At 34.6% G+C, this 25,193-nt stretch overlaps 1 long non-coding RNA gene and 1 pseudogene across 1 annotated transcript in view; one reads left to right on the top strand and one right to left on the bottom strand.

Annotated features, from left to right (window-relative positions):
* Positions 1-25,193, bottom strand: part of LOC120605273 (uncharacterized) — a 156,166-nt gene that overhangs the window by 71,831 nt on the left and 59,142 nt on the right. The window lies entirely within an intron of this gene.
* On the top strand, positions 14,754-14,872 carry LOC120610312 (uncharacterized; annotated as a pseudogene).

Raw genomic sequence — 25,193 nt, 5'->3', positions numbered from 1 at the left:
CAGATTGAACCACACCATGCTGAGCCTACTCAATAAATCAGTCATATGTTACTTTATGTTAACTTACGACATCCCTGCTACATAGGGCTGAGAGCAATAAAGCAATTCATTCAAGGTCACGTGCATTGTCAATGATCACTCTAGAGTTCACACTAAAGTCCTTCTGATTTCTAAGTCTCTTCTCTTCCCATTACACAGTGAAATATAGAATTTAGGTTTATGTGGGCAAGTGGTTAAGAGATCGTTTTGGAGAAGTAAGCAAGAAAAGTCATAAAGAGCTTATGCATCACATAATAAGACTATTCTGTCCTCGTCTTCTTCTTTCAGTAAAACAGGTATGGAGATTTGACAGGAAGCCTGAGAATGGGGACAGGAATAGAGAAGGATCAGATGTGGCAGACTGTGGAGGGCACATCTGATCTGATTCCAAGAAGAACAAGCAGCAAGAGCAAAAGAGACAAATAGCTCTCTCTCTCTCTCAATGTAGTCTTCCTTTTTAACCCAAATGCTATCACCCCTGCCCTCATCCATTACATCAGAAGTTCATAGTTATAGTGAAGATTTTCTGACCTTACCAACCAGAGTTAGGACTTCTCTCTCTGGTTTCATAGTCCATAGCACTTTACTTTAAACCAAATCGTTTTTCTTTAATTTTATGTCCCCTTCTCTGTCTTTACTTTAGATCTTGTTTCAACTGTAGTAACTATGTGTTCTATTCATCTTTGAATATTCTATACCTAGCAGAGTATCTGACACATAGTGGATTTGTTAAATATGAGAATGAACAGATAAGGATGGGGTAAGAGGAAGGGTAAAGACATGAACTTAAAATTACTAGGTAATCAAATTCATCTGTGAGAAGCAAAATCTCCTTTAAGAAAGAATTCAGTACTAATAAATGCAGACTCTTATAGGCAAAGTAGGCATATTTTTGGAAAAAAAAAAAAGGTAGATGAGGTTTAGTCTTTAACTGATTGGTAGATTAAGGTTTTTGAATCATTGGGCAACACACACTCTGAAGCTTGGATAATGTGGTCTCCTCTGTCAAGGTAAATTTAAATTGAAAATACTCTGCATGTAAATATGTTAACTTAATATTAAGAGTTGGAGTAGGCAGAATAATGTCCTTCCCCAAAGATGTTCATGCCTTCATCTCTAAGACCTATGAATATGCTATGCTACATAGCAAGGGTAACTAAATTTGTAGGTGGAATTAAGGTTGTTAATCAACTGACTTTAGTATAAGGAGAATATCCTGAATCATCTGGGTATACACAATATAATCACAAGGATCCTTTAAAGTAAAAGAAGGCAATAGAAAAGGAAGTCAGAGTCAGAGAGAAATTTGAAGGTGCTATACTGCTGGCTTTGAAGCTTGGGGGTGGGTCTATGAATTAAGAAGTTCGGTCAACTTCTAGAAGCTTAAAAGAGTGAAGAAGCAGAATTTCCCCTTGAGCCTTTAGAAAGAAGGCAGCCCTGATGACACCATCATTTTAGCTCAGAGTTCCAGGTCAGACTTCTACCCTCTAGAACAGAAAGATAATAAATTTGTGTTGTATTAAGCCAATTCGCAGTAATTTGTTACAGCAGCAGTAAAAAACTAATACAGATATAAAGTCCACATTAATGTAATTGAATGGTAATGTTCAGTAGAAACCTAAAGACAAAAAAAATAGTCATCTCCCATAATACTAATTGATTTGCAAAATTAATCATGTAGAAGAATCTCAATTTTTAAAAAGTGCTTGCATCTCGTGTAGCCATTTATGTGCATGTGTGCATGTGTGTGTGTGTGTATTCTCTTCATCAATGGTTGGCCATTGCCTATCCAGAATTCTCCCTTGTTCCTTATCTATTGCACTGAATCTGAACTTAAGAATCTGGTTATGCTGATTCCAGATAATGGTATCCTTTTCCTTGCTATAATGCAGTCACTAATTTTGGAATAATGCTTTTATTATTTCTAAATCAAAATCCATATTTTTAGCCAAACATCAAAGCCATTTTCCATGGTTAGAACTTTTCCTTGTTTTTTTTTTTTTTCCTAGGAAATAATTCTTGGAATAATTGGAATCCACCGTGTACATAAAAAATATCAAGATATGTCCACAAATTAGGTCATGCTTTATTACTATGTGTATGAAGATAAATTTATTGGCCTACTCCTTTTCCATTCTAAGAAAACGTGTCCAAAGAAACTTGAAGAAAAACAGCAAAATAAAGCACATCTTGGTACAGAGCACAACTCATCCAGGGTCTCTATAGGATATGAAAAGGGAACATTAGGAGAGCTAAAGGGACTCATTTCTTCTGCAACATCTAGGCACCTAATAAATGTTTCTATTTGTTTTGATAACTGAAAATTTAAACTATCACAGCACAAAGAGGATATCCTGAAAAAAGCATGCTGACGTGTTTCTTTTTCTTCTGCTCAGTATCTCACTGATATCATTGTAAGCCCTCTGTGATATTTCTTTTTATCATTATAGCCCTCTGAAGACATTTGCTCTTACTCTAGACAGTAACCTGTAACATTCTGTCATGGTTCAGGTTGGTTTGTGGTCCTTTTGGGAAGCCTTATTAATCATTTAGTTTCCACAAAGTACCATCCCCTGAGTTGAGTTGCATAAAAAGGTTGGCAGGAAATGACCTGAACAAACCATTTTGTCCCATTCCTGCCTCTCACTTTCCATGCGTGGCCGTTCTATTTTCCCTTAAACATCTAGAATGTGCAAGTTACAACTCTCCATCTTTTTCTACCAATAAGAAATGCATCAAATTTAAAACGTTAGTATCTTCTATAACCAAGTGCCCAAATTCATTCTATAAATAAATAGAATGCAATAAATGGTGAACCGTCATTGAGTAACTGTTCTAGAGTTTGTGGTAAGAGAACAATTTTGTGACAGCTAAATATATGAGCATTTTCTCCAATATGCCTCTGACCTTTACACTGAGACAGGCATTTTGGTGGTAATGAAATCCTTAGTCTCTATTGGCAGGAAAAACATCTACAAATGACATTTTTTCTATCACATAGTAAATTGTCCCAAATGCAGCTAAGCTAGTAGTACTTTTGTCAAGTAGAAGTCTTAGAATTGGGCTTAAGCTGCCAATAAAACCTTTAAAAATAAAACAAATAAAATAAAAACACAAAAGCCATCCTTGGCACATATTTAGCTTTATGCCATCTCCTCTGAGGTTCAAATACTAAAATATGCTTTCTGCCAAAAGAAATCACTCCCTTGCTATGAATGGAAGCTCAGCGTAACAAATCTTATTGCCTTCATAAAGGCCTCTATAAGTTTCTATTGAAAAGAAGTCCATTTAATAAATATCATTCTATCTGTATCTCTCACATGGCACTTCATAGTATGATTACTTATATGCGTGCGTGCTTTATCTCCCCTGTTAAACATCACTTTTCTTTTTGGAATATGGACCTACAGTGATGGCAATGATATGAAAAATAAGTTTGGGCAGTATGCTTAAGAGGCTCACTTTCAAGACTAGGCTGAACAATTTATTGAGCACCAAACCTTTGGGAAATCATTATGCCTTCTGAGCCTCTCTTTATCTATTTCTATTGTAGGTCACTTTAGTCAGGATTGGTGGAGGTACTCTGGTGTCCCTTATCATTTAATGATAAATTGCATTCAAATGATCATTTTCATTAGACAATTTTTATTATAATATCTAGCCTTATCCAAATAGGAAATGAAGAAGTCATACTGTCACTATTTGCGGATGACATGATTCTCTATGTAGAAAACCCTAAAGACTCCACAAGAACACTACTAGAAATAATAAGCCAATATAGTCAAGTTTCTGGACACAATATCAACATTCAAAAATCCATAGTGTTCCTATACTCTAAGTATAGTGTCAGAAAAAAAGTAGAAAAAATAATTCCTTTTGAAATTGCAACAAAAAGAATAAAATACCTAGGAATAAATCTAATGAAACATATGAAGGATTTATATGATGAAAACTACATGACCCTACTCAAAGAAATCAAAGAAGATACAAAGAAATGGAAAGATATTCTGTTTTCCTGGATTGGAAGAATCAATATAGTTAAAATGACCATATTACCTAAAGCATTATACAGATTTAATACAATCTCCATCAAAATCCCATCGGCTTTTCTTAAAGAAATAGAACAAAAACATCATCAGATTTGTATGGAAACACAAAAAACCTCAAATTGCCAAAGCCATCCTGAGAAAAAAGAATGAGACTGGAGGTATCACTCTGCCTGACTTCAAATTATACTACAAAGCGACAGTATTCAAAACAGCATGGTATTGGCAGCAAAAGACACACGGACCAGTGGAACAGAATTGAGAGTCCAGAAGTAAACCCACATTTATATGGGCAAATAATTTTTTACAAAAAAGCCAAAAACATATTGTGGAGAAAGGAAAGCCTCTTCAATAAATGGTGCTGGGAAAACTGGAAAGCAACCTGCAAAAAATGAAACTAGACTGTTGTCTATCACCACACGCTAAAATTAACTCGAAATGAATAAATGACCTGAATATAAGACTTGAAACAATAAAATGAATAGAAGAAAACAGGAACTAAACTCAAGGACCTTGGACTTAAAGATTTTATGAATTTGACCTGAAAAGTAAGGGAAGTAAAAGCTAAAATAAATGAATGGGACTACACCAAACTAAAAAGCTGCTGTTCAGCAAAAGAAATTGTCAACAAGATAAAGAGATAACCATTTAAATGTGAAAATATATTTACAAGCAACGCCTCTGAAAAGGGCCTAATATCTAAAGTATACAAAGAGCTCATACAACTCAATAACAACAAAAAAAAACAAACGATCCAATCAAAAAATGGTCAGAGGACCTGAACAGACACTTCTTCCTAGAAGACATACAAATGGCCAACAAATATTTGAAAATATGCTCAACATTGCTATCTATTAGGAAAATGCAAATCAAAACCACAACAAGATACCATCTCACATCTGTTAGAATAGCTATAATCAACAGGACAAGTAATAACAAATGCTGGAGAGGATATGGAGAAAAAAAGAACCCTCATACACTGCTGGTGGGAGTGCAAATTGGTACAGCCACTATGGAAAACAGTATGGAGTTTCCTCAAAAAACTAAGAATTGATCTATACCATATGATCCAGCAATCCTTCTACTGGGTATTTACCCCAAAGACTTGAAAACCCATATCCGAAAAGATAGTTGCACACTGATGTTCATAGCAGCAGTATTCACAGTGGCCAGGAAATGGAAGCAACCAAAGTGTCCTACAATAGATGATTGGCTAAAGAAGCTGTGGTACATATATACAATGGAATATTACTCAGCCTTAAGAAGAGATGAAATACTACCATTCATGGCAACACGGATGGACCTCGAGATAATCATGCTAAGCGAAATAAGCCAGACAGAAAAAGTTGAAAATCACATGATATTCCAGTTATATGTGGGATATAAACCTAAAAGCAACAAAGGAACAGGACAAACAGAGACTCATGGACATGGACAATGGACTAGTGGTTACCAGTGAGTAGGGGGTGGGGAGGGAGGAGAGGACATTGTAGGGGTCAAATATAGGGGGTTAGGGGGAGGTTGAAGTAAGTAAAAGGAATCAAATTATGGTAGCTGAAGGAAACTGGACTTTGGGTGGTAAACACACAACAGAATATACAGATGTCGAATTATCATGTACACCTGAAAATTATATAATCGTATTAACCAATGTTACTCCAATAAACTTAATAAAAAAATAAAATTAAAAATAAAAAGAATATCTAGCCTCACCTGTTTTTTTAATAGTTGGTGTATATAATACATACTGTTCTGTTACTCTGGACATGGGGGAAAATCCAATTATAGCTTTTATATGAAATAATTCAATGTCAATTAAAACCTGAATTCCTCAGTGCTTTGGGTTTATGCTGGTGGCCACAAGATGCAGGATCTCCAAGGACAGAGTATCAGGATCTCAGTTGTCTGAAGACAAATGTCTCTGAATGAGCAGAGACATCCTAGTGCCAGGCCTTTAGTCCTATTATTTCTGGTTGTACTAGTGATAGGACAGGCCTAAAACTTGGAGAAGACAAACAAATTTTATAATGAGAGAAGTTGTTGCTATTGTTCTTGCAGTTAATTTAATTATTTTTGCTATATTCAAAATTGAGCCTATTGAGCTCGTCAAGGGAATCCTTAAATTAGTTCTTGTAGTTCAATTGATTGATAATAAAATTGCTTTTGCCTTCATAAGCCAGAGAGGTCTCTGTTTTTACTACCAGCCTTCTAGTTCTCCAAAAGGCCCTTTTTCCTGTTAGGAGGGTCCAGGTAATATCATCCATGTACAATATGTTTAAGGGTATCTATTTATAGAATCTTGTTTTGTGCAGTAGTTAAACTAATGTTTGATTTAAAAATATGGCTTGTAAACTATTAAGTGTAAAATGAATTTATAGAAGTGCTACATTAGTTGTTCCTGTTTTTCTCATAGTGCTTCATATCTAAGTAGTACTTTGATATGTTGGATAAACAGACATATTCAAATGCCATTTACTTTTTCCTTATAAAACGAGCATTTCCTTATAAAATGGACATTTCCTTATAAAACAGAACATTTATCATCATTTGACCTAGTTACCTTAATTATCACTTCCTTGACCTCCCTGACTAGGTTAAGCCCCCTGTTTTAAATGTTGTCATAGTAACCTGAATTTTTCCTTTCTAGCACTTTCCAGAAATTAAATTAATTACTTTGTTGAATTAATCAGTTTCATAATTATCTTTCCTACTAGATTATTGGTACCCTAAGTAAAATAATCATGTTTATCTTCTTATGCCTAATAAGGCCATGATATATTGTTAAATATTTATCGAATGAATAAATACATATACAATTTGATCCTCTGCAAAGTAGTAAAAAAAAAATATAGTATATTGATTCCATTTTTGTTCCGGGATTTTATTAGTCTTTTAAATCCAATTAATGCATTTGTACTTAACAACATGTTCTGTCGATCTGCATGAAATCTTAGTAGGAGAAAAGTTAACCTCCCAGCATGGCATGTAAACGTTCATGAACATATCATGAACTAGCTTCCTCACACTTTGACTTCCCATCAGCCTTCCAAGTTTTTGGCCACACTAGACCGTTATTTATTCTCAAAACATTTCATACTATTTTGTACTTCTGTGAACTACTTTATATTCTTTGTGAAATGAGGAGTGTAAATAAACAAGTGAAGTTATTTAGAGAAATCCTTGGTGCCCTCGTTAGATGCTTTGTCTCCCTCTCTCCCTTCCTCCCTCTCTTTAATAATCACAAAGGTCTAACTCAGATACCCTCTTCTCTGTGAAAGCTTTTCTTGACATTTAGCCCACATTTCCTCTGGAAAACCAAGCAGAATGAATCACTCACTTTTCCATGTTTCCATGGCACTGAGATGCTTCTACGTTTTATCACATTATGTTATGGCCCATTGTTTCTCTCTCTCTCTCTCTCTCTCTCTCTCTCTCTTCTCTCTCTCTGCTCTCTCTCTCTGTCTCTCTCATGTCTCTCTGTCTCTTTCAGTAGAGGAAGCCTATCAAACAGGAGGGCGTTGTATCCACCACCACAGTATGCACAGGGCCTAGCACAGTGTTTGGCAGCACATAATGGATACTCAATAAATTATTGGGGCACCATCATCCATCCAGGACTAAAACCAGAGAGGTGTTGTTCATTTTAAACGCCTCCCTTTTTATTATCCTTAGCTGCTTAAGCAAATCCCATCATTCTTCCTCGAGAAAAGACCTTTAGCCTCTCTATCTCTCTGTTCTCTGTCTCTGCCCTGACCCAGGCCATCATTGTCTTTCACTCGGATTACTGCAGTTGTCTATTCATTGGTCTCTTCGTGTCCATGTCTATCCCTTCCAAACCATTCTCTGCACAGCAGCCAATTCACTTCCTTGTGTAAGACATCTCTTTATTTCACTTAGAATAAAGTAAAACTTTTTGCATAAACCAACCTTTACATTCTGCTTCAATATCATCAGTACTCAATGAAGTCTGGTAGCACTGGCCTTCTGTTGGCTTTAAGAATATGTCAGATTTTTCTCTCTTAATGACTTTTTCCCTTTTCTTCCAGAATTTTTCTTTCCTTGGCTATTTGCATCAATAGATACTTCTCATCCATTACATACTAACTAAAGGTCATCTCTGAGGAATTCCTGACCACCCCACCTCAAGTAGCTACCCCTGATTAAGAACATAAACTCTGGAGCAAGACAACCAAAGTTTAAGTCTCAGGTCTGGCACTGACTCATTGGGAAACCTGTGACAAGCTACTTAGTCTGTCAGCCCCTTAATTTCTTTATCTATATAATGATATGCTAATAGAAATATTATAAAAAAGATGTATTGATTTACTTAAAATGCTTAGAAATTCACTTACATCAAGGGCTCCCAACCCCCAGGCTGCAGACCAGTCAGTACCAGTCCATGGCCCCTTAGGAACTGGGCTGCACAGCAAGGAGTGAGCAAAGCTTCATCTGTATTTGCAGCCACTCCCCAGCACTAGCATCACAGCCTCAGCTCCGCCTTAGATCATCAGGCATTAAATACTCATAGGAGCAATGTCCCTGGTGCCAAAAAGGTTGGGGACCACTGAATTGTGAAAACAAAGTACAGCTTAATAAATTTTTTGAAAAAAGCACTTGACGTATTATAAATACTCAATAATTATTAACTATTATTATTATTTACCACCATGTTCTATGTATGTCCTTTATAATATTTATCATAGGCTATAATTATTAGATTTGGTTATTATTAGCATTAATCACAGCCTATAATTATTTTTTTCTTACTGAATTGGACAAACTGAAAAGACCATTTTTTTCTTTGTGTTTCTACTGGACATGTCCAAACTTTGGTCACAGTACTTATAGTATTTCTCTCATCTTTTAGACCAGGACATCTTGCAGCCTTATGTATCATAGAGGCTTATAAACATTTGTGAAATAAATGACTAAACAAATGAACTCTGATATACGGAACAAACATTCTAGCATAGGCTTCTATTTTAGGGATCTATTGCTGAGTAGCAATATTACCACAAACTTACCAGTTTAAAGTAATATATTTATAATACATTTTCTATGGGTCAGGAGTTTGGGTACAGCTTATTTGGAACTTCTGCTTCAGAGTCTCACAAAACTACGGTCACAGTATCAGCCAGGGTCATGGTCTCATTTGAGGCTCAAATGGGAAAGTTCTTCCAAGTTCACATGGTTGTTAGCAGAATTCAGTTCCTTGCAGGTTGTTGGATAGACTCCCTCAAGATTCTTGCCGGATGTCAGCTGAAGGTCCTTGCCATGTGACCCCCTCCATTCAGCTGCTCAGAGTGTGGCAGCTTGCTTCTTCAAAGCCAGCAAGAAACAGAAATACGTCTCTGCTAGATGGGCATTACAACCTTACATACACATAATCATATACATCTTTCACCTTTGTCATATTCTATTGGTTAGAAGCAAGTCATATACTGCACACACTCGAGAGGAAGGATTATGCAAGAATTTGAACATGAGAAGGTAGGAGTTGTGGGTACTGCCTTATAAACTATCACAGCCTCCCTTTGAAAGCATGGGACAGGGGAGACGATTCTGGAGTCTGAATAATGAATCTAAACCAGGCCAAAACAAAGATATCCAAAACCAAACAAGCTAAAAGTTTTTCAAGTTCATTATATAACGTCCATATTTGTATAGATAATCATGCTTATTTTAGATACAAAGGATATGCAATTTTCATGTCTTGTTGTGTTGGGGAAATCATTATTATTTAATCATTGTTTTCTTCATAAAATTCTGTATTAATTTATGATGAGTTCATATTTATGTTTTATATTTACATTCGTTATTATTAATTTAATTAAAAAACACATTTCTAGTTCCAGGAGTAAAGCTATTTTCTACTTTAAATAAGTGAGTTTTCTATAGAGAGCACAGACCAAGTTTATATCCAAGAAAAATAATTATTTGGCTCCTCCTTAAGAAGTCCGAAGAGTTCAGAAGTGACTTAGCATTTTAGAAATGGACCACCCAGACACAAGAAAGTCACAACCCCTTGCAAGTATTCAGGTATATGCTAATCTCAGTCATACATTTTAAAAAAATCTTTTGTGCCTAAATGCAAACTTTTGTGTGATAATCATTGCAACTGCCAGTTTTTTACATTAAAGTTCAGAATTTCTGAATAATTCAGGAGGGAATCCGATGACCAAATAAAGCAAACTTTGGTTAAGATGAAGTATTTTCATAGGAGAGAATATTTTGAATTTAAGACCTCTAAAAAGATATTTGTTCCCAGGAACCTCTTACCAAGGCAAGTACAAGGTTAAATATCTCTCCAGGTATTACTAAAAATAGAAACAAACTCCAAGAAGTCCCTAAATAATGACTGCAGTTTAGAGTATATGCTGAAGATGAACAACACCAATGTGTCTATACATATTTATTTGTGTATGTTTTAATGGTAATTTAAAACTATGAATTTTATCTGGAGCTATGTTAAAATTAATAAACTTCATGATGTGCAGGCCAATTTAAGCATTAAAGATTTCTTCCCTTGGTCTCCTGGATATTCAAATGTTTATATTATAAAGAACGGTTGGAACATAAAAATGTATAGTTGAAAATACACTGGGCTTAGAATTAGGAGCCCGGGATTTGAATTCCAACTCTTCTTCAAACTAGACTGATTTTATCAAACTCCTCTGAAAAGAAGAAAGAAAGGAAGGAACTTGAAAAATCTCAAAGGCCATTTTCTGCTCTGAAAGGCCATTAATACATTTTACACCAAAAGCCAGGTTGGAAATACTCCACCCTCACTTGTTAAATATGTAAATATTTATGAGACTTCAAAAAATGCCCCACGCAGGCATTTAAAACCTCCTTATTTGATGACTTCTATGACTCACACTTGTATAACGACATGGTGATAAGAACTCTTTTTACTTATTTATTTACTTTTACTTCTGTCCCAAGTAAATTTTCTTTCCTTATTGCTGGCTCACCCTTTCATATAAAGCATCCTAAAAGGAGTTTTCCTCATAATCAGCTCAGAAATAATTTTGGCTTTAAATTCCTTGGAGCCCATGTGGGATTATTATGGTTAGTCTTCTTCCCCACAAAGCCCTTCTAGGATAATTCAGCAGAGAATAACCAGCAATGCCCATGTGAGTGGTTGCCTTTCTGGCATCTCCACTGTGGGATATAAAAATGTGCTTGCTTAAAACTGCCATTTTAGTAATAAAGGTACACAAAAGACTTATTGTCAATGTATTGAAAATCATTCTATTTCATCCCCTAAAAAAAGAAAAAGTTGTTTTGTTTTTTTTTATTATTTTGTATTTATTTATTTTTTTATTTACTTGTCATCTGCTTTGGAACCCAAAGCCAAATAGGAAAACTTGACATAAAGCCAGAGAAAATTAGTTTTACTAATTGAATGGCCTTTGACATACAAAAAAAAGAGCAATGCTTGATGCTCAATTTATAAAGGAAAAATTATATGCACTACCTGTGAAGAGACACAACCTAATTATTTTTTCCTATTCTAAGGTTACTTAGATAGTATATTCCTAAACAAAAGAAACCACTAATTGATACACAGTAAAACTGCTCTTGCTTCAAATAAATTACATGACTAATGAGTGAGACTTAAAAATACTGAAATGCTCATGGTCTACCCTCAAGATAAACATGAAAGATTAAGTAATTTTGAGAAAATGAGTCCCACTTAAGAACCTGAATTCACAGGCTCTAAATAAAATATAAATAGCTCAACACTGGTAATATGCATTTATATTTAGGGTGATCAAGCATCTCATTTTACACCTCCTGAGAGTACCCTTTTTCACCCCAATTGTGCCCATATCTGAATGCTAAAGTATATAATCAGTGCGTTTATAGATGTCAAGGTCTTGTGTAGTGGTAACTAGCAAAGGCTACAAAACATTCTTAGGCATTGATTAGAATATCTCTGTTTTCATGAGCTACTTCTTAATTTTTCCAGTTGTCAATTTTTAGATAGAGCAGCACCAATTGTCAAAATTATTTATCCAGGCATTTATGAGGAGAACCTACTCATGAATGTGTTAGTAGAAGATCACAATAGTGGGTCCAACTGGATGTCTTCCTGGCCCAGAATTGTTTCTGTCATGGACACTAAGGTAGATGTTGCAAACTGGCAGCCATATGCTGAAAAAGTCCCATAGATGCATTTTGTGAGGTTTTGAACCTCACAATTTTAAAATTGGCAGATTTCATATAAAAATATAGTTTCAGCTTTTCTTGAAAAAGCCAAATATCTGGCAACATTGACCCAAATTCCCACAGGGCAATTATAGGCAGTACCTAGATAACGATTCCTACCTGTGTACAAGGTAGTTTCTGGTCTGTGACATTCCCTAGTCATTATCCTACATTCAAGCTTCCCTACTCGTTAAATTACCTGTCTGGCTCCCATAGGCAATTGGATTTGCTACTTTGGGGTTAGAAAATGAGAGTAACGGTTGCCACAACGTTTGCCTCATATCCTAAAAATATTCCTCTGTTTATTGCTATTTATGAGACTTTAGAACTTTTAGTGGCATCTCTTTTATTTATAATGTTTTTCCTTTAAAGGCAGTGTTTTGTCAGCCTTCATCCTATACTATTTTACTCTTCTCACTTTCCCTGGAGAAAATTAATCATACTTATGACTTCGATTCTTTATGGATATCATATATTTATATATCATAGACTTCTCTTTTAAACTCTGGGACAATATATACAACTATTTAGATGACATTTTTATTGGAACATTCTATGGGTACACCAACTAACCAGGTCCAAAAACTTATTTATCTTTTTTTACAAAATCTATCTTTTTTATATATATTCCCCATTTTAGTGACTATATTATCTTCTACCTAAAATAAATCCCTGATTCCTCTCTTTTATTTTTTATGTTTTGCTGAATCTACATCCATATACTTATTTTGCCATTGCTAGTCATCCCTATTTCTATTTTGTCAATATTCTTATTGACAATATTCTTACCTGTCAATTGGATTACTGAAATAGTATTTTAGTTAGTTGTTTTCTCTGTATGTCATCTCTCTGCCATCTAAATCAGCCTTGACATTCTACCAGATTGATTTTTTCAAATCACAGATATGATTGTTTTATTCTTCAGCTTTAACTTAATGAAAAAAATCAAATTCTCTAATACAGCAGAAAGAATTATTCCCAACCTAATGCCACTCAGCCTCATAGCCCATCACTCATCTATCTTGCCATATAAAATAGTTCTCTAGAAAAATCATGCCATTCTATGCCATTGATTGTGATATGGACTCTTTCCTTCTCCGTAGAGACTCCCTTGAAGTTTCAACTCAAGCAGTAGCTCCAGGAAGCCCTATCCCCTTGTCCATTTAGAAGTTAATTGTTTTCATACTATGTGTATTTCTCCACCATAGTACATATCGTTATCATGGCATACTCTGAGATTTGTTTGTTTACATATATGACTTCTCAAAAATGTGCTCTAAAAGTCTTAGAACACAAGAATATTACCTTGTTTATATTGGCATTCAAAACATTTACCACAGTGCTTAGCACATTGTAAAAACTCAATACTGATCAATATTTTTGTCTGATTGATCAATCAGTATTTTAATATTAAATATTAAGTTCAATGGTCTTTGAAAACTGGTGAAACTTAATTGATTATGCTAGTTAATTAAGTCAATTAGTCTATTACCTGAAAATGCTAGTTTACTGAGGGTTCTATTTTTAGAAATTTTGCTAAGATTCTTTCTTTTAAATTTTAAGAGGGGATGATGGAATGGTACCTTTGCTAATGTAGTAAGATCTGGCAATAATATTTATGGGCTCCCTATATACACCAAAAGTGATTTTTATGGAGATAAATCTTATACCCATGCTTGGCTCTTATCTTTATTGACCAAATAGCCCTAACTAGTTTATGTTCAACTGTGTAAGCTGATCTCTTTATGGTCCTCTTAGGTTCTCAATTCTGGCCTTATGGTGATTATAACACCTGAAACTTTGGATTATGAACTTAACCTGATGTACTTATTTTCTTTATCCAAAAGACCTAATTATATAAAATTGAGCCGCAGCAAAATTTCTTTTTGTTCTCATTGTTTTGTAAAATAAAAACCTTACATATGGGAATGGGGATAAGTGGTCATCTGAGCACATTTTTCGGAAAAACACTTTGAAAAATATAGCTCAAATTTGATTTGGTCAAAAACTTAAAGGAATGTTTATTCTTCTCTTTAAATTAAAGTTATTATCATGATTTTCCTTTAACCTTGTAATATTTATAGTCAAACATTTGTTGTCTTGAATGCCTTGCTATATTTAGACAACTACTGTAGCCTAAATAGGCAATAAAATTGATAATTAACAAACATCAGATCTTATAGTAGCCTCAGTGAGTAAATATGCGGGTGGAGGGAATGAAAGATGAAAGAGTGTCAAGAATTTTATTCAAATTTTCTCCATTCTTTAAAGTGATGTTATTTGGAAGATTTACAAAATAACATGAAATAAATGTCTCTTAACCAAATCTGGTATTGCAGGCTGAATAATGCCCCTCTCCCTGAAAATGTCTATATACTAATCCCCAGAAACTATAACTATGTTATTTTACATGGCAAAAAGAACTTTGCAGATGTGATAAAGGAAGATTATCTTGTCCATGTCCATGCTACCCTGAACAAGCCCAATCCCGTCTGATCTCGGAAGCTAAGCAGGGTCGAGCCTGGTTAGTACTTGGATGGGAGACCACCTAGGAAGACCAGGGACTGTAGGCATGTTAAAAAAAAAAAAAAAAAAAAGGAAAGTAAAAAAGAGAGATTATTTTTTATTATTTTTAATTATTTAGGTGGATCCAGTGTAATTATAGGATTATTATAAGAAAGAGGCAGACAGGTCAGAAGGAGTGAAAAAAATGTGACGATAAAAGCAAAGATCTGAGTGACATACTTTGAGGATGGAAGAATGGGACATAAGCCCAGGAATGCAAAAGACTTCTAGAAGCTGGAAAAGGCAAGGAAACAGATTCCCCCTAGGGCTTCCAGCCTACCTTGTCTTTACCTAGTGAAACTGATTTCAGACTTCTGGGCTCTGGAATCATAAGAGAAATAAATCTGTGCTGTGTGAAGCCACTAAGTTTGTGGTAATATTTGCGGCAGCAGTAAAAAATTTATATATCCTGTTTTTCCTTAAAAAGTGTACTGAAATAAAATTTGTCTGACTTGAAATTTGGTATAAGAAATATAAATAAACTACTTAGAATGGTACTATGATCCTATTTTATTTAAAATTTGAATATTAACTAAAGTGGCATTCGATGGATAACATAAGTGACACATGATGACAAATAGAAAAATTTAAAGTAATATCATGTAGAATATATATTTCAAAGTGAAAATCGTTGTGCTCTTTGCCTAGCTACACCACTTACTTAATAAATGACATTTTGTATAAGTTATTTTCTTTCTGTAAGCCTCAATTTTCCCATCTATAAAATTAAAACATTAACCACCCCCTAATAATTGACAATTCAAGAATCGTCATAATAATTAGAGCTTAAACGTACATAGTATATTTTATGTGCCAAGAAATGTTCTAAACAGTTTCTATCAACACGTTCACAAAAACTTTAATCAAGTACTACTATTGTTGTTCTTATTTTACAGAAAATGAAACTGAGGTGTATAGTTACTTGTCCAAGGTCACACAACTAGTAAGTGGCACAAAGAAAATTCTAAACCAGTTTGGTGCCATATTCTGTGCTATTAACCACTGCATTAAATGGAGGCTAGTGACCACACAAAGGGTTTAACTAGTTACATTATTAAAGTTCCTTGTGTTTGAACTTAAGAGTTCTTTACCTTTTTTTTTTTTTAACCTAAATTTACTTTAAGGAAAATATTTCCAGAATTACAGAGGCCTTTGAATAATCCCTACTAGGTTAATCTCCAAGGTCTTTACAGGTTCAATGAGTCTGCAAAATGGTTACTGTTAGCCCCCAAAGAAATTGGTTGGTTAAAGTTATTGCTCTAAGAAGATAAAATGAACCTCCTGTACAGCTAAATGTTTTAATTAACGGACCACTTCTATCCCTTCCAGACCATTGCATCTATAATTAAACTACCCAGGAGAAACAGTTTTTAAAAAGAAACTTCATTAAAAATATCATTGTTTCAAAGGATGAAAATGATTGTCATTGAAAAACTATTTGGTCATGAATTAATTCCAACTTGTTATTTCTGGAAATATTTTTATTTTAACACAATTTAAAGGTTTCACTTCAGTATAAGATGTAGAAGGAAGAATACAACTACCCCTAAAAGGTCTTAATGGGAATTCTAGCATTTTATTTTTATCTTCAGATGAACTGAGAATATTTCTAAAGCAAGCCATAAAATGTTTCCCATTCTACCCAAAGCATTTGCATTTTCAGAGTGGCACTTTATTTAGCCTGTGGTGTTCGTGTTAATTTTCAGTGCTGTGAGCAAGCATATCAGTGTATATTAACACCTGATCTAAAAAGGGAATACTGAGGCCTTACTCAAAATATTAGTCACCGCACCTTGGGAATGCTATTGTGCTTCTGCTTTTGGCTTCAGTGCAGAAGGAAGCACATGCTTTAATTCCTAATGAAACATGCATATGATAAAATTCACCATCTAGAACCCTGAAATGTCAAGAACTTTTCCAAAGCTCAGAAGGATTTTCTAGGCATCTTGTGTTTTTTTAACCACCAGTGGCCTGTGATTCTAATTCCCAAACAGACTGTTGAAAAGAGAAATATAATGTAAAGTAGAGAGGTCTTCTGTAAAGGTTTTTTATGTTTAACACTTTTATCAAGACTTTCAAACCTGACAGTCCCTAAGGTCTAGGTTTCACAAATCAGAACTTAAAACCTGAGTTCAACTTATTTGTCTCTCCTACCTTCCAGGTCGTAAGTTATTGAGGGTAAATATTGTACCATATTTACCTTTGTATCCTAAGCACTAAGTATTGATGATAGTAACATCATAAAGTTACTCAACAAACACTGTCAGAGTGAAAATAAGAAAGAAACCAGAAATCAAATCAAAGTTATTTCCTTAGGTACCTGCTATCTGTTAGACATTGATTTATATTTTTTTCTGCCTGAATAAATGTTCAGCTGTCTCCAGCCTAAAATATATTTATAAGTTTTTCTCAACACTGATACCTTTGGAATTTACTTGGTTCCTTTTTTCTTTTCACTATCAAATTCCTAAAAAGGATAGTCCGTATTCTTTGTTTTTTTCTTTTCTTCAAAATATGTTCACTTTTTAGCTCCTGCCAACTGTTTCCCCCTCTCAATTTTCTACTAAATTTTTTCTGCCCAAGTTTATCAATGACCTCCTGGTTACCATTTGTTCATTTCCACTCTTTAATAACCACTTCATAACATTTCACATGGTTACGTGCACACATTTCCCTTGGTACTATTTCCTCTTGGCTCGTCATCTTTGTTCTCTCAGGCCCCTCCTCAAATTTTATAAAAATGTGATCTTTCTCCTGATGTCATTAAGGCTTCTGCTTCAGTCCTTTGTTCTTCTTACTCCATAATCTCTCCCTAAACAATCTCATTTATTGTTGTTGATCCACTGACTTTTTCTACCAAGCTTCAATACCATTTTGTGGCAGAGACCATAAACTGGCTACTTTTTTGCCTCTTTCAGTTATAAAGACCAAAACATTAAAATATTCATCTTGTATAGTTCCAATTCTGATTTTATAAGCAGAAGTAATTAGAAGGGAATTTCTAAAAATATTTTCTAAAGTGAGAATCTTTGAGTATTCACCTTTTTAGGTTTTCCTTTCATCTTTCTCTATCTTTTCTGTCCTAGATATGGATATGATATCTGAAGACATAGCAGTCATTTTGTGGAGTTGGGGACAAAGTTTTCATTCTAGGAATGGTGAAAAGGAAGTTATACAATACTCAGATTCCTTATTGTATCAGAGGGCAACTATACGGCCTGTGAGGTTTATCCTCAGATTCTTGCTGGAGTAGTTTTATGTTGTTTTCAGGTTATATAATCAAGTAACTGCTAATTTAACATCCACATGAACGTCTGAATGTTTCACTTTCACCTCAAGTATACCTTCCATTTTCTTCTGCGCGTGCCTTATCTCTGTTTATCCCTTTGCAAATTTGGATCTTTGAAATCTCCACTTTTCAGTCATTGTTTTCTCAATTTGTCCCTATGTATGTTGAACGTTCCTTACTATCTTGTTATAGCAAATCTCTTCTTATTTTTAAGCTTATAATGCCCTGTTCCTAGTAAGGGTTGCTTCAATCAGCCTGATAGTCACCTTACTCCTAATTGTGTATTTTTTTGTCATTTTGTTTTAGGCGAGCGGACCTCTTTCAGTATTTCCTGGAGTGCAGGCCTCGTAGTGGAGAATTCCCTCAATTTTTATATGTCTGGAAAGGTCTTTATTTCTCCTTCATATCTAAAGGAGAGCTTAGCTGGATACATTATTTTTGGCTGGTAGTTCTTTTCATTTAACACTTTGAATATGTGATTCCACTCCTTTTTGGCTTGTAAGGTTTGTGCTAAATCTGATGATAATCTAATGGGTTTTCCTTTATACGTTACCGTCTTTCCCTGGCTGCCCTGAGAATTCTTTCTGTCACTGATTTTTATAATTTTAATACAATGTGTCTTGGTGAAGGCCTTTATGGGTCGAGATAATTGGGTGTTCTATTGACTTCCTGAATTTCAAGCTCTAGCTCATTCCTTAGATTTGGGAAATTCTCATCAACTATTTGTCTGAAAATACTTTCTAATCCCTGCTCCTTTTCCTCCCCTTCGGGAATTCCCATTATTCTTATGTTTCCTCTCCTGATAGTATCAGCTAGTTCTTATATTTCTCTTTCATTATTTTTCATTCTTCGGTTTCTCTCTTCTTTCTTCTGATTTATTTCTAGATTTCAGTCTTCGATATCACTGATCCATTCCTCTATTTGGTCGACTCTATTTCTCAAGCTTGTTATTTCATTTTTCAACTCTTGCAGTGTGTTATCTTCAGAAGTTCTATTTAGTTCTTTTTGAGGGTTTCAATCTCCTTGCTAAAGAACTCATTCTGCTCATCTAGTTGTTTTTTCAAGTCCTGAAATTGTTGATATGACTCGTTTCAGATCTCATTGTTTTTTTCAGAAGTACCATCCTGAATTCTGTCATTTAAGTCGCATATTTCTGTGTCTGTAAGCTTATTTTCTGGTGATTTTTCTCTTTCTTTCTGAGATGCCTTGTCACCTTGGTTGTTCACGGACTTTTTCTCTGCATGGGCATTAATGGAAGTATATTCTGATTTTTTTTCCAGAAAGATTAATTATATAATGGTCCCTAGCCTGTTGTAAAGTAGGTATTTTTCTTTTGGTTTCCAGTAGGTAGCATCTAAGCCTCTTGGATCTCTGCTTTATATAAAGTCTTTTTTTTTTCTTATAAATGTTTAATCACGCTCACTACCCTCAGTCTCTGTTCCTGTCAGTGTTAGCAACAGTTTTGGTAGCATTTGCTCAGATTCCCCTGGGGCTCCATGGCACTTATCTCGGAGGATAATCGGGGGAGGGGCCCTCTGGGTTGGGGGATGGGGGCTGTGGCTCAGCCTTGGTTTTGCAACTGAGGCTGGTAAAAATAAACTTGTTTGCTGTTTCTCTGCCATCCCAGCTTTTCTGCCATCCCCTTTCTCTGCCTTCTGCCCTGATGACTGGGTCCTGCCGCCAGCCGCGTTGAACTCACAGCTCTCCCAGGCAGAGCTGTTCAGGGAAGTCGCTGCTCCTTCTCCCCTCCTCATCCTCCTACAGGGAGCTCCGTCTGAGAGAGGCATCTTCTTTGTTTCCCCTAATCCATTGCCTGACACCTGGGATTCTGACCTATGGTAGTTCTTATACTCAGATCCCACACTCAGATGTGCTGGTGTGCAGTCTGGGTGTTTTTTGTTGAATTTTAGATATTCAGCTTATTGTTATTTCAAGAGGAGCGATCCGGGGATGTCTCTCACTCCGCCATGTTTCTGACATCACTCTCAAGTATACCTTCCAAATTTAACTAATTATGTTTAACACCAGAGCCAATTTTCCATTCCAGATATCACTATTTCTGGCAATGCTGTCAGCATTTTCACAATCGCCCCGCTTTGAATTCCTCTCCTTTTCCCTCTTAATTGTCTGTCTCTGGGCCTTATACATATTTCTTCACACAAAATATTCCACAAATCTATTGCTCTCTTTTGTTGCATTGTCACCACTTAATCCAGTGTCCTGAACACTTCACAACACCACAATTTCAGACTATATCATTGCCTTCCATCTCTCTCCTTTTCTCTTGTCAAATCTATATTTAAGACCCAGAGTGAGTTCTTTTCTTCTTTATATACCAACTTAATACAGAGTTGTACACACAGAATCACCCAAATATAATCCAATTATGGTAATTACAATGATGAACATGTACCCAGAATTCTTTGAGTCTTTGGAATTCATTCTATCAGATACCACTTTCTAACAATCCATTAAAGAATGTTCCACTTTTCTGTTTGTTTCTTTATTATCTTGAACAGCACAGGATTTCAGATACACAGTTCAAAATCTCCAGATATAACTGAGTTTCATTGCTTTATTTTAATTTCATAAATCTGGCTGTTTGGATCTTTAAATTATCGGGTCTTCTCCTAAGCAATAAGGAGGACATCGAAGTAGAATACTGGCACATTTGAACAACTTATAACTTCAACCCTAACTCTCCTAATCTGTCTCAAATTTTAATTCCTGTTCAACTCTAAACTTTAGGAGATGCAAATATCATGAGATATCTATATTCAATTGCATTCCAATCTGATATAGCTTGATCATTTTTCAATAGCTTTAACCTTTTGCTTCCTGCTTCGTCTGTAATTTATAAACTCTGTTTAGTTGTGTTTCTTATATATGGCCTCAAGTAAACATTTCTCCTCTCTAATCAAGTATCTAGGATTTTGATTATCCCTAAATCCCTGCAAATACTGATGGACCTGTGGACATGAATTGAAACAGCACTTTCTAGACAATTTCAGATTGCCCCATTCATCCTCAGAGCTATATAACAATCATACCAATAACAAAACAAAAGACAGTATAGATGACACAGAATAAATCTATTACCATCATCAGAAAAAGAAATCTAAAAACAAATCTTATAGTCTATGCTTGAAATCTGTAATGTGAGGAATGTTGGAGAAGAAATAATTTCCATATAGTCCTTTAAAACACTCAAGATCAGAGGTTATGTTAGGTGAGGATCACTCACTTTTTAAGCCAAATCATGTAATTTAAAGCTTTTCAACATATAAGGCTAAAGCAAAGGCTTGAAAAGCAAAATCAGATCAAGGTTGAGGCACTGACACCAACTGAAAAGAATTTTTCACACAAAGAATACAAAAGGCAATGAGCTTCCTGTTTTGAATTGGCTACCAAAGCTGGTGACTGTGTACTGCAGAAGAGACTCATGTCATTAGTCCAGTATCCATACAGAACAAGTGAAATTTTATGTATGAAGAATTACTTGTTGTGACTACAGATTACAGCCATATCTAAGCTTGTTTTCTTGAACAGTTGTGTCATTGACTACGATGAATGCTAATAATTATTTGTATGTCTCTGAATTATTAGTTCATAAATTTCTTCAACAAACATTGAACACATACTTATCCAGGAGATATGCTAAGTGGTAAGAATACAGAGATGAGTAAAGCATGGTCTCTTCACCACAGTGGACAACCACATTAGCATATGCAATATACTGATAAAGTGGTGAAAAGGTATTATTGACTGATACTTGTGTTTGTGTGAGGTCTGAGTTTAGTGGATGTGTAACACAGTACTGTTAAGGAACTCATGTTTCCCCACATGACACTGATATAGCCCAGTGGTTTAAATTGACTATTTTTATTTACTTGTTTTATGGGAACATTAAGTTCACATACCAATAAAAATAAAGAGGTGGATCTGAACACATTTGGATGGGAGGAGAAAAAGTACTTGTTAATTATGAAGGTTGCTCTTTCATCTATCATCTATCTGTCTTTCTTGGGGGCAATGTTTTTTTTTTTACTCAGAATATAAAGAATCTCATTTTCTTCATCTCTATATCAAATAGACTTGCTGTCTCCACTGGGTTATTAGATTCTGTAGATGAGTTCACTCAAAATATGTCCAGAGAGATGAACTTGAATATACCATAAACTCTGCATATATATATACATATACACACACACACATATTTATGTGTGTGTGTGTATGTATGTATGTATGTATGTATGTATGTATGTATATATGTATGTATGTATGTAGTGGACTATATTCTAGAGAGAAAAATGGCCAAATTAATGTTATCTTTCTTACAAAGTTGTCTGTGTGTGAATTTACTTATCTCTCTTCAAGTAGTAGATATCTTGAATCAAAACAAAAATGAGTATTAAATAGTAATTAGCATTTGCAGGTGAAACTTTATTTTTGATAATGGTAGTGGCAATGATAGTTATCACTAAAACAAAAGCCTTATAAATTTTGATTATATAACAACTCTTTTGTTCACCTCTTCCATAAAGCTTGCCAAATTATTTCAGTTCCAAGTATTATTTCTATTTCTCTCTTCTGACTTTGTAGCACAGATTGTTTATAATTCATCATTGACAACTGTAGTTAGTAGCAACTTTCTTTGGTTCACTTCAAACTACTAAATATATATTCATTGTCGGTTTTAAACAAGGGAATTTGCTAGGCATTGTGGGGAATGTGTGTTGACCAATTAAGGACTAAAGTGACATATTTACAAAAAATTAACATAAAATAGATTATAAAATATGCTATAAAATATACAAAAGAAACAGTCACCTTTATAGGGAAAAAGAAAGCTACTGAGAAATCAAATTATACTTACAAAATATAGTTACTACAGGTACAAGATTCCATTTTCTGAGAGCTTTACTCAAAGCATATTTAGCCTTAAGTTAAACATAGTCATAGGTAGTTGGATCACATGGAATTTGGACTGGCCACAATTCATAATATCTAAGAATGTTCAAATGCTGTCTCTTTCTAAGGGGTTTTATTTCAATAAACAGCTAAGTTAGTACCAAATATATCTGACCTTAAAAGCAGCCAATTCATAGGCTGGCAAGGGACCTCTAAAATGATTGGGAATAAAAATCCACTTAAGTCATAGCAACTAAGTGAACTAATTGAAACTTTTATGCATGGTTGATAGAAATATTAAGATAAGAGGAGAGAGTAGGTGGTGGGTCAAATTGGTCAAGTTCTTTGTAGGAGTTTTATGGACGAGAAGGTGATGAAATAGTCTAGTCTCCAGAATTTCTTTGTAGCTTGACTTTCTAGTTCCCAAACCACTTTCTATTCTTTCATTATTTCTAGATTCCTTCAGGCATGATTATCTGAGAGATATTTCTGCCTTTATTTCTACATTCATCATAATGAAAAATCCTCTAACACTTTAGGTATAACAACTATTTTTGTTCCCTGAATTAAAAGAATCCAACATACACAAACAGACATACACACACTCACACATTCATATGTACAAATCCTCTCTCCCACCGTACCTTATTTCCTAATCCAAAGAAGAACAAGTAGAAAATTCTCAAGGAGCACATCAGAAGACAGAGAAACATTGAGGAAAGACAATTAAAAAAAAGACACAACCACTAAAACTTTTTTCATTAGAAACTACTGGATTTAAAAAACATACCTCTTCCTGTTTAATAAAAATTGACATTTACAACACAATTTTGAATCACCAAGGAAAACATAATTTATGGTCATTAACATGGTTACAAAGTAAGGGAAAGGTACATGCATAACACTTCAGCTACAATGCTATTAAACTATTATAAAATTAAGAATATTTCAAGACTTAAAATAATTAACATTAGTTGTAATTTTTAGAAGGACATCCCCAAAATTTTCCAGAAAAAAAAAAAAAGGTTTTAATGTATTTCCTTGGAACTTATCTTATAATATCATTTTGAATTTTTACTCATCTCTCACATAGTTATTCAGTGGGCACTATTTGTCTCTTGGCTCTCTGAAATGCATTTTAAGCTCTCTGGGCAGGAACTAATAAATGTTTGCATCATTCCTTTTGAGGAGGAAGTATAGAGACATTTATTTTTTTTTAATATTCTCCTACAGAGATATAAAACCATAAAATACTTATATTATTTTAAAGCATACAACGCTGAAATAAACTTCAGTTCAAATATAACAGAGAACACTTTTTAATCATTAGATTATGCCTATTCATTGACAGTGACATGAGGATGAGATTGGGAAGTAGAATATCATTAAGTCAATGATTTAGATGAGGGATAATAATTTGCATTTGTAGTGCAGAGCACATTTCATTCACGAAGGGAATGAGTAACTAGATTTGTTTTCCTTCTCTATAAATTACTAGAATTCAAGTGGCATAGTAATTATGAGTGGACTGATTGCTTTCCATGTTTGTAGCCTTGATATTCAAAGATACAGCATTTAATCTAGCACTTATGCAAGCTCCCCAATTTGAGTTTAAATTATGTTTTCTATGCTTTGAAAAATACAGCTTTAAGTCAATCGTACAGTAAACTATTTGGTCCAAAGGCATCAACTAGGTGCTTTGTTTATGAGTAGTTTAGTCTGGGCTTTTGCAGGCCTCAGTGTTTAAAGAATCACAATTTATAAGATGAGGTCCTCTCTGCCTCCTTAGTACTGTAAGAAATGAGTGAAATTAGAATACCAAAAGGGAGAAGAATTGGGTCCTCTATGCATAGGTAACCTCTTTTGTAATTCAAAAACGTTTTCCAAAAGTAATCAGAACATCTATAAATTTTGAATTGAAATCAAATGCGCTGGTTTTCTAAGATGAGTTAGATGTTTAAAAGATATCTGTGAACTTCTGCGGAAGATTTCTCCCTATACATTTTACCAAAACTTCACTTTGTGTGCCAAAAATTACAAGAACTTTTTTAATTTTAGGTTCTCTGGGGTCAGTCAGATGGCATTACAAAACATATCAGCAAATGTGGTATAAAGCGAGGTTTGCCCAC

Source organism: Pteropus medius, unplaced genomic scaffold, assembly GCF_902729225.1.
Source record: "Pteropus medius unplaced genomic scaffold, Ma_sr-lr_union100, whole genome shotgun sequence".
Lineage (NCBI taxonomy): Eukaryota > Metazoa > Chordata > Mammalia > Chiroptera > Pteropodidae > Pteropus > Pteropus medius.
Note: the sequence above shows the minus strand (reverse complement) of the source record. Positions and strands in the feature narration are given on the sequence as shown.